This window comes from Bos grunniens, chromosome 29 (assembly GCF_055505025.1).
Source record: "Bos grunniens cultivar Pamir isolate PY7600 chromosome 29, Bosgru_T2T1.0, whole genome shotgun sequence".
Taxonomy (NCBI): Eukaryota; Metazoa; Chordata; class Mammalia; order Artiodactyla; family Bovidae; genus Bos; species Bos grunniens.
The window spans coordinates 30,767,293-30,788,362 of NC_141193.1; the positions used below are offsets into that span (position 1 = coordinate 30,767,293).

The 21,070-nt window shown below is 36.2% G+C and overlaps 1 protein-coding gene across 2 annotated transcripts in view; it reads left to right on the plus strand.

Moving 5' to 3' along the window:
• LUZP2 (leucine zipper protein 2) overlaps positions 1–21,070 on the plus strand; it is a 514,336-nt gene that overhangs the window by 111,239 nt on the left and 382,027 nt on the right. The gene's annotated exons all lie outside the window — the stretch shown is intronic.

Consider the following 21,070-nt stretch of genomic DNA (forward strand, 5'->3'; position numbering starts at 1 on the left):
AGAAATAGTTTAGCAAAATATCTTGTGTCTGTCATGTCTCTATCATGTCTCCTTATAAAATCAAAGACAACAAAAACAACAACAAAAAAACCCACAATATCATTTCATTTTAATGAGTGAACTTTTGTGAATATATTCAGAAAGACATAAGAGTAAGAAGAAGCGATTCAAATTTTTACAAATTATGATATGAATAGATATTCTAAAGAGTAGTTTCAGGAATTAGAATTGTATATTTAATCAAGGAAAAAGTACCTAAAGTGAGAATGCTCATATATGTACACACATACACACAAACACACCCTCATTTGGGGACTGTTCTATATACTTTCATGAAATTTAAAGTTAATCAATTAAATACAATACAATTAATACAATTAAATACAATGATAAAACTAAACACTGTAGACTTAAGCCCAAAGAAGTCTTTCAGTAAGATACAGGATTTTTTTACAAGTAAAAACTTATGAAATACTAACTTTTTAAAAAGAAAGTGCTAAAACCTTGTTCAGAATTACATTTTTCCTACATATATGTACAGTAGTACAAATACCACTTTGATTCAAGATAGTATTTGCTGGAGTACCCAACAAGTACTCCATAGTCCACTGTGTCAGCAAGATAGTATCTGCTGCCAGAGTGAGCAACCTTCCATAGGTGATGGAGGAGATTATTTTAGAAACACAGGGTAGAGATGACTTTGGGAATGGTTATTTGAGGATCTGTGTAGACCCACTCCCCAAAGAAGCAACCATAACTGTTGAAAATGATTTAAAAAATTTATGAATTTCAGGAAATTCTTACAATACTGTACAGAAGATAACCATTTATTTGTGGATATATACTAAAACTTTGAGAAGAATCAAGAGTTGTGGCATTTGAGCTATGACCTGCTTTGTCTTATCCCTCCTAGTGGGTAGAAGCACTGCTTTGGATGGGGTTCAGCCAAGAACATAGACCTCATCTCATCCCTGATCATAGTCAAGGAAAGTGAAGTCACTCAGTCATGTTCGACTCTTTGTGATCCCATGGACTGGAGCCTACCAGGCTCCTCCATCCGTGGGATTTTCCAGGCAAGAGTACTGGAGTGGGTTGCCATTTCCTTCTCCATCATAGTCAAGGGCTACAAATTTAATCTGGAAGGAAGGCTGCTAGCTTCATATTGCAGAGGCTCTAAGCCATGCAGCAGCATTTGAAGAACAGAAAAGTCCAAGGCTCTTTTTTCTCACTCAGAGACAGTGGAAGAGACATTCTTATTCCCAATTTTATGGGAAAGGAAAGAGGTTCAAGAGAAGTTAATGAACTGTCCCACATTTATCCAGTAAGTAAGAGAAAGAAGATGGTTTCACTTTTCCATGTTTCATTTCTAAAATCCATAGTCTCATCTGTCTTCTGGTTCATTAATGCACTTTTACTCTTAGGTAACTATAAGCAAGGGCAAGAGTTCAGCAGCATAATTGTCTATAAATGGTTAAAAGTGTAGAATCTTAAATGGTCATTTTTATTCACCAAATATAGTATCTTGCTTTCTAGATCAGCAGAGTGCAAATCTTTATAAGATATAAAGATGGTATGCTGCTACTGCTAAGTCACTTCAGTCGTGTCTGACTCTGTGTGACCCCATAGATGGCAGCCCACCAGGCTCCCCTGTCCCTGGGGTTCTCCAGGCAAGAACACTGGAGTGGGTTGCCATTTCCTTCTCCAATGCATGAAAGTGAAAAGTGAAAGTGAAGTCGCTCAGTCGTGTCCGACTCTTAGCGACCCCATGGACTGCGGCCCACCAGGCTCCTCCATCCATGGGATTTTCCAGGCAGGAGTACTGGAGTGGGGTGCCATTGCCTTCTCCAATAGGTTTTATTTATTGGAGTATAATTGCCCTATAATATCGTGTTAGTTTCTGCTGTATAATGAGGTGAATCAGTTATATATTTACATATATCTGCCTCTCTTGGACCTCCCTCATCCGCCCCTATCCCACCCCTCTAGATCATCATAGAGCACCGAGCTGAGCTCCCTATTTTATACAGCAAGTTCCCCACTAGCTATCTTTTTTACACATAGTAGTGTATGTATGTCAATCCTAATCTCCCAATCTGTCCCACCCATCCCTTCCCCCAACGTGGAATCTATAAACATGGTACAGATGAATCTATTTGCAGGGCAGGAATAGAGATGCTGACACAGAGAACGGGCATAATATAGGTTTTATTAAAACTCATCCCGTCTCCTCTGGGTTCGTGTGGGTACCATGGTAAAGTATTAGAAAAAGTTTTCATTTGACCTGTTCTGTGTTTCTGGCAGATTGTTCTTTTAATCTCTTGGGTGTTGGTCTTCTTGGAATATGGCAGCAAATGTAAAGCTATTTAAGCAAAAAAGTTTATTGCTTGAATGAGTATCCCATGATCTGTTTATAGAGGTATTGGTAAATACACATAACTAGCAATGTCCTAATCTACTAGAAGAACTGAGCTTTACATAAAAATTCAGACAATGGTTTGCGGCCTTTGCTTTGTGGCCGTCTGTGTGTGTCTCCATGTGAATGGCTTTAGGAAGTGAGAATGGTTGTCTGGTCTCCCCTGTGACTCCATGTATCTTACCAGCCTTAGAAATATAGCTTGAGTTCTATGTCTGTCACTTTCTTCATATGGTGCAAAAGGCTCTAATGTGTTCCCTTCTCTGAGGCATCATTTCCTAAGTTCTGACCCTGACCTAGTGAAGAACCAAAAGGAAAGAAAACACTAAAGATTAGGTCAGAGAGAATATAATACACTATGGCATTTTTAAAAACCTGAAACGTACACTTTCAGAAGCTTCAGGGATCCATACAATTGACTTTTAGAAGATGTAATTTATGGGATGTGGCGTCAAGTAGAATTTGAACTCCAGCTCCAGCTCAAACTGGCTATAGACACTTGGGTAATTAACTTAACCTTTATTAGCCACCTCTGCAAAGTGTACATAATGACACTTTCCTCCCACTAATGCAGGGAGTTTTAAATAAAATCAGGCATTTGACGCTCAGCAGAAAGCCTGAAATCTGGTAGAGGTTATCGATCCTACTTTCCTTCCCTTTCCACTCCATTGACAACCTTGATTAGAGTCATTTTTTATGCTCACATTGATAAATTCCTAAAACTGAGCACTAAAAGATGACATTTTCCCTTCTCATGAAACAATCTTGCTACTCAGAGCAAATTTCCTACATGGATGCTTCATCACAAGGTCAGAGTCGTGCCTCCTGTGTGTCACGGTAAGTGTACCATGACATCAGTGAAGACTGATCCGTCTCAGTTCTCTTCACTGGTGGTCGGGGCCTTGAGAGTAGACGCTGTGCACTAGTTCAGTCGTAACTGATAATTCCCACTCTTTTCAAATGGCACCTTGTTTCATATGTCAGTGGACACAAATTATATAACACAAATGTGTGTGTGTCTGCTCAGTCGTGTTCAGCTCTTTGTGACCCCATGGACTGTAGCTCACCAGCCTCCTCTGTTCATGGGCTTTCCCAGAGGGGAATACTGGAGTGGGTTTCCATTTCCTTCTCTAGGGATCTTCCTGACCCAGGGATTGAACCCCCATCTTTTGCATCTTCCACATTGGCAGTCAGATTCCTTACCACTAACAACACCTGGGAAGTCCAACATAAATATTGTGTGTAACAAAAATGCTTGGGAAGTCATATAATCAACAAGTGTGTCTACCCAGAGTTCCCTTATTTAAGTAATGTGGCTGTTATATGGTGAATCAGAAATTCACTTTCTTACTTTCCAGAAATTTGAATTAAAAAATAATCATGAAAACAAAACCTAAACAATTAATGTCATGAGACTAATGCTATCTTTTAAATCAGATTGCCCAATATCAGGGCTTTTTAAAAAAAATCCTAATCTGATGAGTTCAATTTAGTTCTTATAGGGTACAACACAGAGAAGGCAATGGCACCCCACTCCAGTACTCCTGCCTGGAAAATCCCATGGACAGAGGAGCCTGGTAGGCTGCAGTCCATGGAATCTCTGAGGGTCGAACACGACTGAGTGATTTCACTTTCACTTTTCACTTTCATGCATTGGAGAAGGAAATGGCAACCCACTCCAGTGTTCTTGCCTGGAGAATCCCAGGGATGGGGGAGCCTGGTGGGCTGCCGTCTATGGGGTCAAACAGAATCGGACACAACTGAAGTGACTTAGCAGCAGCAGCAGTAGCAGAAGGGTACAACATTGTATGTTTTAAATTATTCACTTTTTTCTGCTCTAAATATTTAAACGATATTTTTCCTCATATAAGGACAATGTTATGTACCAGGGTGGTGCAGTGGAGAAAAATGCTGACAAGAGATCTAGGTTTCCATCCTATCCTTGACCCTACCTAGCCCTGTGATCCTATAGTCAGTGCAAAGATTAAATTATATATTTCCATCTTTGGTCTATTTTCTTGTGTGTAAAATATTGCTATTATCTTTTGGCATCATTTAGAAAAGTTATTTGAAGACCCAAATAAAGTATGATGTTCCTGTCAGAATAGAAAGAGAGATTGACTTACAAATTCCTGGCTTAAAGTCAGTTATTCCTAGTTAGTTGAACAAACTTAGAAAACTACTGAACTTCACTGAGTTTCATTTCCCTCTTTCCAAAAGAGATTGAACTTCATCTCTAACGATTGCTCTGGTTCTGACTCAAATTTATAATCATAAACACATACACACACTTACACATACATGCTTAAATAGAAAATAGAAAATGTTACCCAAGCATTTAATTCTTTAATTATCAAATATCTGAGGGCTTCCCAGGTGGCACTAGTGGTAAAGAATGCATCTGCCAATGTGGGAGACATAAGAGATTCAGGTTCGAATGCTGGGTTGGGAAGATTCCCTGAGTAGAAATGGCAACCTGCTCCAGTATTCTTGTCTGGAAAATTCCATGGACAGAGGTGCCTGGTGGGCTACAGTCCATGGGGCCACAAAGAGTTGGACACAACTGAGCAACTGAATGCACATCAAATATGTACTTTGGAATCTGGAAAAGTATGTGTGTATTTTGATGAAGATTAATTTATGATGCATTGTACTTCAGTAATCAGGATTAACATTAACATATGAAATGAGATGTGAGTTTGAAAATAATCTTATTATTTTGTAAAATATGACAAGTCACTGAAGCTCTTTTAAGGTTGTTTTCTCCTCTGTAAAATGACCCTCTAAACATATTTTGGGGTTACTGGGAGGATTCTATAGAACCACACATGTGACAAATTTAAGAGGTGCAAATATTTGATTTTTATCCTAATTTGTTTACTGGTTAGCATGAGTGGATATTCCAGAACTTTCCATCTTTTCATCTCTCAGTCCCCATGGTTCATCACCAGCTGGTTGAGGAAAGTCCAGAGAGCGATTCTAGCATAGAGCACTGGGAATTTAAAGCTGGGTCTAGAGTGAGATAAGCCTGAATAAATATGTCCTCAAGGGTAAATATACAATGATAAACTTTTGTTTTCAAATCAAGAAGGTTGTGAGGGTTGGAAACAAGAATCAAAAGCAAAAAGGTGGGAAGACACTGACGCTGAAAATATGCAGGATTTTGGAGTAGGTATAAAAGCAACATGTAGAATTTAAAAGTTTACCCTATGACAACCACACACTGGGTAGCTTTGTTTATTACTTGCCTTAGTACTATTTTAGAACTTCAAAGAAATCTGTTCTCATAAATATCATAGAAAATGCTATGTTGTAGCATCTACTTTCCATAGATCCAAAAGAGTCGAAATTTTAATAGTGTGATGAAGATGGAAAACATGCATTTAGGAAGTAGAGATTGTGGGGAGAATGGAAGATCACGGGGAGTCATTTCATTTTCGGTACTCAGAGCTGGGTTTTGTGCTATGGTCAGTTCTGGTGAGGATCACTTGCATGTTAAGGGAAGTCTTACCTCCCTCCCATGAAGACAGTAACCACAAAGTCCTCTGTGTATTACAATAAAGAAAAGCAGAACTACAGAGATTAGTTAAAATGCTGAAACGTTGTCTGTCACATATCCAGCCTTGTGTCTACATTCTTACGAGGGACATATTCTTTTTCTTAACACTGAGCACTCAGCTTGGCCAGCATGAGTGATGGGACTTTCCTCTGGATAAGGGCCAACAGTGCAAAACTCCTTTCCTTGCTCACTTCCGTTACTGGACAGCTGACCCGTGGGAATTTTAGATTGAGTCATTACGAGACAACAAAGTGTGACTTGAGCTGATTGAATGTTGTGTCTCTACACAAAGAGACATGTTACCGAAGAGGTATTGATTAGCTTCTAGTGCTGGGAAAGATCAGACTCGATTTCTGGTCCTGGTCTATTGCTCTAAGGCCAGTGAAAGGTCATCAGGAATTCGCTGTACCAACAGTAACTTGAGGTGTTTAACAGTCCATCTGCAGGCACTTTAGATAACTTTAGAAGGCTGACTCTATGGCTTTCTGGTGAAGATTTTGAATGCTCATTAATAGAGTTGAAATGATGCATAAAATAGGGAACTAATAAAAATGTAGTAAAGGGCAGACAGAAACATGTAAGTGTGGGTTGGGGAAGGAGTCCATATGATATAGATACATTCTAATTTGTTTGTGTGTGTTTTAATACCTTTTGTTAGTAACTCTCAAAAAAAAACTTGCTGAATGTAAGTGCTACTCTGGGTTACAGTATCCCATCTTCGTTAAATATTCTGTAACTGTATATTATCATGTATAAAATATAGTCAAACTCTGTAATCATTTACATATGTGTAGCCATGGGCCAATCAATGTGCTAGGTGATTGGGATATAGTGATATTAACAATAATAATGAATATTTAAAGAGTGCCTACTATTGTATTGTCTTACTTAAAACACAGTGAAGTAAGCGAACTTGTATCCCCATTTTATATACAAGGATTCTAAGAACCTTGCTTCAAATTGCATAGCTCATAAATGATGGAGCCTGGATTTGGCATCAGTTCTGCCTGAACTAGAATTAAATCATGTATTTCCATTGATAAAAAAGACAGATCTCTTCGTCTCAAGGGCCCACTGCACAGTGGGAAAGGAAGACATATCAACAAGTCACTTTCCTGTTTAATCTTCCCCTTGCCTTCCAAGTGCACATTAGAGGCAGTGCCAGAGTCCCCACTGTAGCCTCTGTGTTCTTTGCGGTCTGGTCACTGACTCCTTCTGCGTCTTTATCTCCTTCCGTCTTTTCTGTACTAGCTCAGTTTCAGTCATACTGATCTTTCTCAATTGTCGGTTCTCTCCCCCATCAAGGGTTCATCGCTCTGATTCAGTCTTTATTATTTAACTAAAGTACTTGACCTGAGGATGGCCGTTTAAGTATGATTTTCTGGACAGGACTTTCTAAAAGCACAGATATAAATTAATTTATACTTCTGTATTTTCTAATGTCACTACCACAATTTGTAATTAAATGTTTATAATGATATTTTTGTTTATTATGTGTTTCCCCAGTAACCTTAAAATTCATTTGGGGAAGGATTATGTATATTTTTTTGATTCCCTCCTGGCTCAGATGGTAAAGAGCCTGCCCTCAATGCCGGAGGCGTGAGTTCCATCCCTGGATCCTGAAGATCTCCTGGAGAAGGAAATGGCAACCCACTCCAGTATTCTTGCCTGGAAAATCCTGTGGACTGAGGAGCCTGGCGGCTATATACAGTTGACGAGATCACAAAGAGTCGGACATGACTGAGCGACTACACTTTCACTTTACGTATATTTTTAGCTCAGTCCTGTCCAACTCTTTGCAACCCCATGGACTGCAGCACGCCAGGCCTCCCTATCTATTACCAACTCCCGGAGTTTACTCAAACTCAAGTCCATTGAATCGGTGATGCCATCCAACAATCTCATCCTCTGTCGTCCCCTTCTCCTTTCACCTTCAATCTTTCCCAGCATTAGGGTCTTTTCCAATGAGACAGTTCTTCACATCAGGTGGCCAAAGTATTGGAGTTTCAGCTTCAGCATCAGTCCTTCCAATGAATATTCAGGACTGATTCCCTTTAGGATCGACTGATTTGACCTTCTTGCAGTCCACGGAACTCTCAAGAGTCTCCTCCAACACCACAGTGCAAAAGCATCAATTCTTCAGCGTTCAGCTTTCTTTATGGTCCAACTCTAACATCCATACATGACCACTGGAAAAAAATAGCTTTGACTAGACAGACCTTTGTTGGCAAAGTAATGTCTCTGCTTTTTAATATGCTGTCTAGGTTGGTCATAACTTTCTTTCCAAGGAGTAAGCATCTTTTAATTTCATTTCTGCAGTCGCCATCTGCAGTGATTTTGGAGCCCAGAAAAATGAAGTCTGACACTGTTTCCACTGTTTCCCCATCTATTTGCCATGAAGTGATGGGACTGGATGCCATGATCTTTGTTTTCTGAATGTTGAGCTTTAAGCCAACTTTTTCACTCTCCACTTTCACTTTCATCAAGAGGCTCTTTAGTTCTTCTTCACTTTCTGCCATAATTCAGTGTCATCTGCATATCTGAGGTTATTGATATTTCTCCCAGCTGTCTTGATTCCAGCTTGTGCTTCATCCAGCCCAGTGTTTCTCATGATGTACTCTGCATATAAGTTAAATAAGCAGGGTGACAATTCTTTATAAGTGTCTAATAAAAACATTATCTTAATGAGTGTGTTACCAAATAAATAATGTTTTAATCTCTTACATTTAAGAATATCAAGTTTAGGAAACACTATCTTTGATGATAATCCAAAATAAAGTGAAATGTCAAATCTCCCTAAAGCATTAAAATCCTAGTCATACTTTGCTATATGTGATGGAACACATGTTCACATATAGCAAAGATGAATAAGTAAACATTTGTTGAATGAGTTAATGAATAAATTAATGGATCAATCTATTCAGGCATCCTTGCCCTCCAAGGAAAAATTTCTTTATGGTGGCTCAAAAAGGACATCCAAGGACATAAGTCCCTTCAGAATGCACTGATTCTAATCATATTGTATGAGTTGGTTCACTTAGGGGCAAAACTTCTCTGTATATCCATAGCTTTGAGGAGCAAAAAACATTAAGTAGCTGAAAAAGAACATAATGGAAAGAATAACTTTTGATAACATTATTGGAATTAGGACTAATAACTTTTCTTTTCTACTATGGATACATTGGTATTATACTTTTGTGATAGGTTTTGTGTCTTTTTTTAAGTATCCCTTGTTTGACATAACTTTTTTGGCTATATAAGCTAAAAAATATATATGATTTTCTTGTCTGACATTTCTAAATCTTACAAAATGGAGGGAGGAGGGTTCAGGATGGGGAACACATGTATACCTGTGGTGGATTCATTTTGATATATGGCAAAACTAATACAATTATGTAAAGTTGAAAAATAAAATAAAATTAAAAAAAAATTTTTGGGTCATTTTTTCAAAAGTGTTCAATCCTTGCTATGTACCAAAGGTGTATTAACTGCTGAGTATATATTAATGTTAATCTTGACCCTTAAGGAGCTCAGCATTTAAAGGAGAAAAGTAATAACCAAAACTAGCACTTAACAGTTTGTTATTCAAAGGAATTTACATAGCTAACCTATTTAATCTTCATAAAATTGTTGTTGTTGCTAAGTCACTTCAGTCATGTCCGACTCTGTGTGACCCCATAGACAGCAGCCCACCAGGCTCCCCCGTCCCTGGGATTTTCCAGGCAAGAATACTGGAGTGGGGTGCTATCGCCTTCTCCGAATCTTCATAAAATACAGTGAGATAAATACTGTTTTACCTCCATTACTTATACGAATGCACAGACATAGAATGTCTGTAAATATTTCATGCTGCTGCTACTGCTGCTAAGTCACATCAGTAGTGTCCAACTGTGTGCGACCCCGTAGATGGCAGCCCACCAGGCTCTGCCGTCCCTGGGATTCTCCTGGCAAGAATACTGGAGTGGGTTGCCATTTCCGTCTCCAGTGCATGAAATGAAAAATGAAAGTGAAGTCCCTCAGTTGTGTCTGACTCTTAGACCCTATGGATTGCAGCCTACCAGGCTCCTCCATCCATGGGATTTCCCAGGCAAGAGTACTGGAGTGGGTTGCCATTGCCTCTCCAAAACATTTCATACACTAAGGGAAATATAAACACTAATGTTGTAGTGTGATGTGCTATCATCTTGTTCAAGCAAGATTTGTTATATTGTAATAAATACTAAGTCAGAGTTTGCCAAGTAGTGACCTATGGTAAAAATGGAGGATGTTACTGGAAAATAAAAATAACATTTACAAAATCATGGATGTTGTTTTTCTACATTATGGTTAGTCCTTGTCAGCATATGTCTAAATTCTAGTACTCACATGTCATGCTTATGAGTAAATAACCCTTTTAATCCTCACAACTAGCCAAGATGTAGTTGCCATATTTGTCATTTATAAATGATAAAGTGAATGCCTAGAGCCATGATCGATACTTATATGTTCTGTCTTTCATAGGAGCACAGCATTTCTAGGAAATAGCGTATAATTTTGGGTAATTGGAATATTAAAATAATCATAGGAGATAAGGTATATAAAATTAGCCCTGAGTCAGACCATGTATATGATGCCAAGAAATTTGTCACTGATAAGTTCATGAAGGCGCATGCTATGATTTTATGTGTTTCCAAAGACCATGTAGTGTAAAATGTGACAAGAGAGGACAGTTTAGAAAAAAGTATGAAATTCCAAGTCAACAGGATGAAAGTTGAAACAGGGAATCATTTTGAGGATAGGAAAAAATGAATTCAAACCTAGTTAAATTTTGCATGAAATTGACAGATGTGATTCTTTGAATGGCAGTGAGTTAGAAGATAGAGAAATTAATGTTGATTACATAGTTTCACACTTGGACAAATTGGTAAAAGTATAGGGTCATTATCAGAGAGAGAAAATGCAGGAGAGAAACAAATTTGATTGAAATTAATTATTTTAAGTTTGAGCAGATTGTATTTAAAATGTCTGTGGTATAAGAACAATAAAATTGTAGAACTGCCAAAAGTTTCTTTAAAAAATGAAATCTTTGACTATGTTAATCAGTTCTCTCTGTTAAGTAAAGGATTATTTTGCTACCATTTATTTCAATTAAATGTGATCTACTTTCAGTTTCTTTACATTGAAGGTAATCTATTAGTACTAGTGGCAACTTTCAGAAATATGGTTTGGTTTAGAGCTCAGCTTTGCTTGCACACTGCAGCAACTTTATAAATGGTTTCCTTTCAAAGGTAATTGATGGTTAGCAACATATCTATATAAATAAGTGAATACTTAATTCATATCTTTTCTTCTGCATAGAAAGTTTCCAGTTGGATAAGAATATTCTTCATTATCTAATCCATGTTTCTTTACATAATTGGTTATATATTTAATGTCTTCTGTGCAAACCAATTTTCATGCCCATTCCACAGCTTATTCTTTTAAGGCTTATAAACCTGTTTCTTGCGCCTATTTCTTTAACTATCTTCAGTGAGGTACATCTCTCCCTTTCTCCTGTAGAAATCTACCAGTTTTTAAAATTCTTTCACTTCATTTTTGCTTCTTATTGAGTTAGGGACACCTAATGACATTTGGGAGAAGGCAATGGCACCCCACTCTAGTACTCTTGCCTGGAAAATCCCATGGACAGAGGAGCCTGGTAGGCTGCAGTCCATGAGGTCGCTAAGAGTCGGACACTACTGAGTGATTTCACTTTCACTTTTCACTTTCATGCATTGGAGAAGGAAATGGCAACCCACTCCAGTGTTCTTGCCTAGAGAATCCCAGGGACAGAGGAGCCTGGTAGGAGGCCGTCTATGGGGTCGCACAGAGTCGGACACGACTGAAACGACTTAGCAGCAGCAGCAGCAATGACATTTGTTGGATTTAGTTTTTAGCAAACAAGCATTTGACATATTTTCTGAAGAATCCGCAGGCCAAGTGTTCCTGCCAGTTCTACTCTAGGACCACACTCTGAATGTTATCAGCAGAAGAGGTCTCCTGCAGCACCCGTCTCTGTCTCTCGTTACCTGGAGACCTCTGTTTGTCTCTCTGCACTGTAACTACTGTGCTGCGCTTAGCTTCTTAGTGGTGTCCAGCTCTTTATGACCCCATGACTGTAGCCCGCCAGGCTCCTTTGTCCAAGGGGATTCTCCAGGCAGGAATACAGGAGTGGGTTGCCATCTTCTACTCCAGGGGATCTTCTCGACCCAGGGATCGAACCGAGATCTCTTTATCAGCTGAGCTACCAATTCAGTTGGCCTGGTAAATAGTGTATTTCTGATCTTTGGATTCCAAGAACAAATAAGATTTTCAAATACGCGTACAATAAAGGGGTGACTTCATTATGACGTATAGGAGATCATTTCATATTTGATCAAGAAACGACATTAACACACACATATATTTGAACACACACACACTTCTCTAATCTGTTGAATACTACTAAAAGGGTAATTTTAAAATCATAAACATACCCAAAAAATATGATGGTATAAAAAAACTGAATATTTTCTATCTAACTTAATGTAGGTAGTTAACTATCTAACTTAATATAGATAGTTAAGAAAACTTATCACATTTGCTATTTTCATTATTCAAGCTTGGAATGAAGAGAATTTTGACATTAATAGTCCCATTTCACATATTTCTGGAAGAATAAAGACCTGTGCATATTGAATATGAAATGCACATGAGAGGAAGCAATAGAAGTGGAGAATTAGCTGAATCTATGTTACTTAGAAATACAAATCCAAGTAGATGTGAACAATGAGTGTTTCTGACTTAAGGACTTGAGAAAGGGAGAGAACAATACAGTGGTTAAAACTAAAAAGCATTGAAGGAAATACATTACAAAGAGAATGATGGTAAGAGATCACAAAACAATCATTCAAAAGAAGTATCTAATTCTGACTCAGTCACTATTTAGCAAATCTTTGCTTTTACATTGTTTTGAGAAACTCACTGTTTTAAGAAACTTCCAACCCCCCTCCCTATGTTAAAACTTCCAACCCCCCTCCCTATGTTAAAACTCTATGTATCTTAAAGATCCAATAAAATTATTTTCTTAGTAAATGTCAAGGTCATTTCTAATCTCCCAGGTTCAGATAATTGCCTCCTCTGTGTATGTTCTGTTTGCCTCTATGGTACATGTTGCTATCCTTAAACTCTTTAAACTGTTTAAACTTGTCATAATGATGAGCCTAATAGATCATAATAAATATTTGTTGAATAAATATGTAAATTATATCTTTCAAATCTAATTTTAAAATAACTATCTGTCTAAGCAAAAACCAAGAAATTTTGCTTGATTCCTCTTTCTCTTCCTACCCCATCCAGTCCATTCAATCTTCTATAAGCATTCTCTATTCTAGAAAACATAACTTTAAACAACGTCATCTCTACTATCTCTCCCACCATAATTCAAACCATCGTCGTATTTTTTCCTTAGACTTCTGCAACATATTTTAACTGATGACTTATTTCCATTATGGAAACTAGAGCCCTCCCTAAGTTAGCCCTGGCCAATCTCTCAGATGTCATTTTATGCTTCTTTCTCCTTTATTTACTGTGTTCTAACCACAGTGATCTTTGTGTTCCTCCAATGCATGAAAATTGTTCCTGATTAAGGCTTTCCTGCTGTTTTTTCAATTTCCTGGAAAAACTACCCACCAAACTTCATATAACTCAGTCCTTTGTGTTTTCAGAGGAAAACATTGTCTGATGACTCACCTAAAATTAGTCTTTCTTCATTGTCTCCACCCATTACTGTAACACCATCATTCTATTTCACCTTCTTCATTTTTGTAGTCATTATCATTTAAAACCACCTTGTTGATTTGATTACTTCTTTGTAGTTTATGTCCCCAATTTCAGTGTAATTTCCTGGCATCACAGACTTTAACTGCTTTGTGCATAGTTCTATCACAAGAATACAGAACAGTACTAGCATAAAATAATAACCCTCAATACGTGTGTTGATTATGTAACAGAATAGATGAATATTATCTTCAAGTTCTCTTCAGGTTCTATAAAGTTTAAAGAGATCAGGAAATTTTAATTTTGGAATGACAGTTAATTTTATCACTGTTTTCAAAATATATTTTATGTATATATTTTTAATTAAACTTTGTGTGTGCGTGTGTGTGTGCATGCTTCAGCTGTATCCAACTCTGTGTGACTCTATGGTCGCTTCTCTGTCCATGGGATTCTCCAGGCAAGAATACTGGAGTACCCACTCCATGCCCTCCTCCAGGGGATCTTTTAACTTTGAGATAATTGTATATCTGTATGCAAAGGTAATAAAAGGAATCCCAATTATCTTTATCAAGTTTCTCCAGTGATACCTTCTCACAAAACTGTTATGAAATACCATGATCAGGATGTTGACATAGAGAACATTAAGATACACAACAGTTCCATCATCAAAATGACTCCTTTGCATTACCCTTTTATAGTCATACTTACCTCAGTCCGACACCTCTGCCCTTAGTTCCTGGCAACCTTGTAATCTCTTCTCCATTTATAAACTATCTCTGTTTGAAGAAAGATGTATTAGTGAAATGATACAGCATGTAAACTTTTGAGTTTGTTTTTTCCACTCAGCATAAATCTCCAGAAATCCGTCCAAATTGTTGCTTAAATTCATAGCTTATTCGTTTTGTTGCTGGGAATTTGAATATACCACAGTTTGTTTTTGTGTGGTTTTTTTTTTTTCTTCGCATTTGGGGGTATTACCAATACACATGCTATGAACATATGTAAACAAGTTTTTAATGTGAACATAAGTTCCTGTTTCTTTGGAATAAATGCCGAGGAGTGAAGTTGCCGGGTCACATGGTGGTAGTATGTTTAGTTTCCCATGGAGATGCCAAACAGTTTTGCAGAGCAGTCTTACCATTTTACCTTCCCACCAGCAATTCTTTGCTTTTGTTGCAACAACTTTTCAAAATTTTATTTTGGCCATTCTGTTAGGTATGTGCGTATATCTCATTATGCTTTTAATTTGTATATCTTTAATGACGTTGAACATTTTTCATGTTTGTTATTTTCTGCCTGTGTATTCTCAGTGGCAAAATGTCTCATTAGTTCGTTTGCACGTTTCCTATTTTGATTTATGTTTTAAGTTGTAGTTTGTTTTATGAGTTCTTTATATAGTCTAAATTCTACTTCTTGTTGTACACATGGTTTGCAAATATTTTCTTCCAGCCTATATAGCTTATATTTTTCTCTGTTAATGATCTTTTACACAATGGTAAACCTTGAAGATTTATGAAACAAAACATAATTATTTTCTTGTATGAATAACAATTTTGGCATCAAGTGTTTGTTCAGTCTTAAATCCAAAAGAGTTTCTACTATGTTTTTCCTTGTGCTTTTTGTTCTTCTCAATTTTTTTTTCTTTTTTACATTTTACACTTAAGTCCATGATTCATTGTGACTTAAATTTTGAATGAAATATAGAATTTAAGATCAAGTTTTATTTTTGTTTTTGCTTTGTTCATGGATATCCAATTGCTCCAGCACCATTTGTTGGAAAGGCTATCTTTCCACCAGCGAAATCACTTTGCACCTATATCAAAATCCAACTGGACTTATTTGTTTGGTCATATTTCTTAGTTCTTTATACTGTTCCATTGATCTACATGTCTGTCCGTCCTCCACCAACACCACATATTCCCAGTTTAAGTAGTTATGTAATGTCTTCAAACTGGGTAGACTAATCCCTTTCGCTTTATTCTTCTCACAAGTATTTTTATCTATTTTACATATTTTAACTTTCCATATGTACATCTTTGGGGCTTCCCTGGTGACTCAGTAGTAAAGAATCCGCCTGCCAATGCAGGAGACTCAAGAGACGTGGGTTCGATCCTTGGGTTGAGAAGATTCCCTGGAGTAGGAAATGGCAGCCTCCTCTTGTCTGGAAAATTCCGTTGACAGAGAAGCATGGTGGGCTACATACAGTCCATGAGGTCACAAAGAGTTGGACGTGACTGAGCACATGCACAGCATGCATGTCTATACCTATGACAATTTCATAGAGTTTTAATTTGGAGAGAATAGCTATCTTTATTATATTGTATTCCAATCCATGAAATATTTAAGTCTTTCCATTTATTTACAATAATGTTATTTTTCATTAGCATTTTAAGTTTGAGCATAAAAGTTCTTACACCATTTGCTAGATTTGATGTATTAACAAATACCTATGTATTTCTTTTCTTCCTATTTGTAAATGGTATTATATTTTCAATTTTAGTGTCAACATTTCACTGCTAACACATATAAATAAAATTAATTTTTGTATTCTTGTACACTGCAACCTTTTGAATTCACGTATTATTTCTAGGATTTTTTTAATTGAGATTTTCTATGCATATAATAATTTTATCACCAAATGAGCACAGTTTTCTTTCTTTCTTTATCTATTTATATTTTGTTTCTTACCTATTGCACTGGTTTGAACATCCAGCAATATGTTAAAGAGGAATGGTAAGAGTGGATGGATATCTGTGCATCATTTCCAGTCTTAGGAGGGAAAGGATTAAGTTTTTCACCATTACTTGTAAAGACAGTTGTGAGGTTTTTTTTTTAATAGATGTTCATTATTAGATAAGGAGATTATCCTTTATTTCAAGTTCTCTAAGAGTTTTCTTATGAAAGGGAATTGAATTTTGTCAAAGAAAATTTTTGCCTACATTGATATGATTGTGTGATATTTATTCTTTAGTCTGCTAATCTTTTGGATTGCATTGAGTAATTTCTCAGTGTTTAACCAGTCTTGCATCTGAGGAGTAAATACCACTTGATCCTGGTTTATAATTTCTCTTATATGTTGCCAAATTCTATTTTTTCACATTTTCTTAAAGAACTTTGGTCTATATTCATGCAAGATAGTGATCAGTAGTTTTTTTTTGGGGGGGGGTGTTTTTTTTTGGTGTTTAGATATTATATTTGTCTCATTTTGATAATCAGGGTAATACTAGCTTCATAAAATAAATTGGGAAGTGTTCCCTTCCCTTCTGTAAGATATAATACAGATTTGGTGTTAATTACTCCTTTAAACACTTAGAATTCTTCAGTGAGGACATCTTCTGGGGGTGGCAATTTATTTTTGGAAATTTTAAGTTACAAATTAAAAATATCTATTGCCTTTAATACTTATAAGACTATTCAGTTATGTTACATACAAAGTGAGTTGTGAGTTGTGAACTTTTTAAGTAGTAGATACAGTTTATCCAAATTGTCAAATTGTTTGCAGAGTTATTTTTAGTATTCTATTTTCATATCTGTATGGTTTCTACTGATATTTCTATTTTATTTCTGATAATGGTAATTTGTGTTATTTTCTTTTAAGCAGTCTTACTAGAAGTTTGTCATTTTTTAGATCATTTTAGAGAGCCAGATTTTGATTTCATCAATGTTCTGTATTATCTATTGCTCTTAATTTGATATATGGTCTTACATTTATTATTTCCTTCATTCTGATTGAATTGTGTTTATTTTGAACCTATTTGTTAGATTCTGTTGGTATAAGCTTAGATTATTAATTTGACATTTTTCTTCTTTTCTTGTGTAAGCATTTAGTGTGAAATTTCCTCTCGGCCTTATGAAATTTCACAGACTTAGCTCTGATATGAAGTAACTTTGATATGCATTAATTCCATTTTCATTAAGATTATTGCATTTTGTAATATTGCTTGTGCTTTTCCCTCTTGTTATTCACAAGTATGTTGTTTAGTTCCTAAGTGTTTAGAGATTTGCCTGTTATCTTTGTTATTTATCTCTAGTCTGATTACCTTGTGATAAGAGAACAAACACATCGTGTATGATTTCTATTATTTTTAAATGATTGAGGCTTATTTCATGGGAAATAATATGGTTATATATTGGTATAGGGCGCATGGGTACTTGAATGTTCATTCTGCTGTTGTTGGATAGAGTATTCCATAATTGTTGATTAGAGCCTATTGATAGATGATGCTGAGTTTTTCTGTATTCCTGCAGATTTTGTGTGTAGTAATTCTACCAGTTGTTGAGACTGAAATGCTAGGTGTCTTGTCATGGTTTTAAAGGTTCTTGAAGCTTTGATAACATTTTTTAGTCTATTTTTCTATATTATTTAAGTTAGTTACTGTTATTCTATCTTCATGTTTGCTGGTATATTTATTTCCTTTCCCCTCTTTACTCTACATTTGAATTAATGCATTTATTCATTACATTTTTTATTTTGGTTACTGTATTTTTAAATTATAAAACTCTATTTGGTTCTTTGGTATAACATCTTTTTTATCTTTTTTATTTATTAAAGGAGAATTTTTTTTATTTGCTTTAAGTGTGTTTGTAACTACCTGCCAAAGCATTTTAATCTTGGCTTCTTGAAAAATCACTGTCAGATAATTTTAACATCTCTATCATCTCAATGTTGGTTTGTATTGTCTTTCTTATTCAAGTTAAGATTTTCATGATATTTTTTAAACCTGAAGGTTTTAGGTATTATGTTATGAAACTCTGAATCATTTATTTATCATCTGTTTTAGCATACTTCCTCTGACACCACCCAGGTAACAAGAATCCCTTGTTATTGCCATGTAGTAGAAGCGATATCAATTCCCCACTAAGCCTCCTTTGAAACCTAGAGGAGAAGGGGACTTCTTATTACTGCTGGAGAGGTGTGAGTTTTCACTGTCTATGTAGCCTGCAATGACATCACTTCAAGGGTGGGCTATGTGTGACGTTTTTACCTCTGGGCAGCACTGAAAGTCTAGACTCTCTGCTAGGCCACATGTGACAGTATCTTAGGTGGGGATGGGAGAAGCTGTCTTGTTCGGTGTTAAGTACAGGATCCCCACAAGTTTTCATTGATACGTTGGGGAAAGGTTGCCATGACCCACTGAGGATGAAAGTCCTTCTCCGACACTACCATGTTGCAGGGTTTGGTCTGCTTCAGTATAACCTAGCAAGTGTGGAAGTCAAGCTATTCACAAGTCTTTCCCTGGCTTGAATTAAGATGGGACCACAAATTTTTTTCTACTGTACTTGACTGTATTTGGGAGGTCACTGCCTGTGTGTGTATGTTATTAAGCTGTCCCTTTTCACATTTTTTGGCTACAGACTGTAAGCTTTTGTTGAAACTTTTATTTCTTTGTTCCTTTGGAGTTTCTGAGTTGTGGCTTTTACAGTTCCAAGTCTGATACATATATATACAGAAAAGCAAGAAACTCACCAGCACTTACTTCCCTGAGTGGCAGACCCAGGTTTGCTAACTAACCTGCTTCCCTCTCTCCGTCTTTCAGAGTCTTCCTCTGTTTTTTGTTTATTTTATGTATATATATATATATATATATGTGTGTGTGTGTGTGTGTGTGTGTGTGTTTTGTTTTATATTTATAAATATTGATATTATGTTTGTTTTATATTTTGTGTGTATATATATATATACATATATTACTTGGATAAATAGGGAAAAATACATCTACTCTACATCTTTTTGGAAGCAGAAATGCTTATAATTTTATACTACTGAATAAACTTGTATAATTTAAGCAAAATTTCATTTTATAAAATGAAAATTTCTCCATGAAATCTGGCATCTTGTTTCAGCTAGAACATACCATTACATTGTCCACATTGTCCAAGTTATCTTTTCTTCGCCTTTCATAGGATTTCTTGCAATTGTCACCGCACAGAATTTTGCATAAGGCTTATTATATATACATATACAGCATGCTCTGTACTGACTGACAGCTCCTTGAAGAACAAAACCAGGTTTTGCTTATCCTCAGGGCACCTGGTCCACTGTCTTACAGATGAAAGGCACATTAATGTTTTTCTGAAAAATGAGTTACTTGTACTTGCTGACATCTTATTAGAATGTATAAGATAGTAGAATTTCTATATTATGTGTTTGGAAAAAAGTAGTTATAAAAAGTGTAAGTATTTCCAAAATCATTAGTAATTCTTATAAATAGTGTAAGTATTATAGAGCTATATTTATGAAAATGAGCATTGTTTTTATTTTTTATTTAAAAGACTTGACTTGGTTTTTCTCTAATGCCAAAAGTGTTTTGTGGAGTCTAGTTTCAGGCTTAATTAAATAGACACATTTTAGTTAGACTCTAAAGCAAAAATCTAATTATTTGTAATTCCATAGGAAATAGCCAATTGGAATAAAAGCTTTTAGGATGAGAATTTGATTCTGTCACCTGTGTGTTTTACAAACATCAGGAAAAAGTATTTTCCAGATCTTTACCTTAAAAACTGAAATAAGAATTCTTACCCTTTTCTTATTCAATGTATGAAAGGTCTGTAATTTTAAAATTCTATCTTCAAATAGGTCGAGATGCATTTTTTTGGTACAGTAATATTGATTATCGTTTAAGTTTCAACAAGATACTCTATCTCACTGCTCCTCAATTTTCTCCTGTTTAAAATGGAGGTAATAGTAATATTGGTAAAGAATCCACCTGCAATTCAGGAGACCCCGGTTCGATTCCTGAGTTGGGAAGATCTCTTGGAGAAGGGATAGGCTACCCACTCTAGTATTCTTGGGCTTCTCTTGTGGCTCAGCTGGTAAAGAATCTGCCTGCAACACGGAAGGATTTTGATCCCTGGGTTGGGAAGATTCTGTGGTGAAGGGAAAGGATACCCACTCCAGTATTCTGGCCTGGAGAATTCTATCAGACATACTTTCACTTTCACTTTTTGCACAATATCAGGCAGTATTACAACTGAAGGAACTTACTTGAAAATAATTTATAAATAATTGAATTCTACAATGCCTATCTCTCCATGCAGTTGTATGAATTGAATAAGATGAAAGTGCTTGCAAAATGTCAAAATAACAGTATGTAATATTCTCTGAAATGCGATCCATTTTAGATTAAGGATGTGGTGACAGACAATGCCAGAATATGGTACGAGGATCTCCAAACTCTTAAACTGTTAATTTCAATAATCAAATAGCATACATTGTTTGAACATTTGACCCAGGTCGATAATTACAAATAAGTTCAGTGGGAGACACACATACACACATACAAACACACACACATTGTCACACATATACAAACTCACAATAG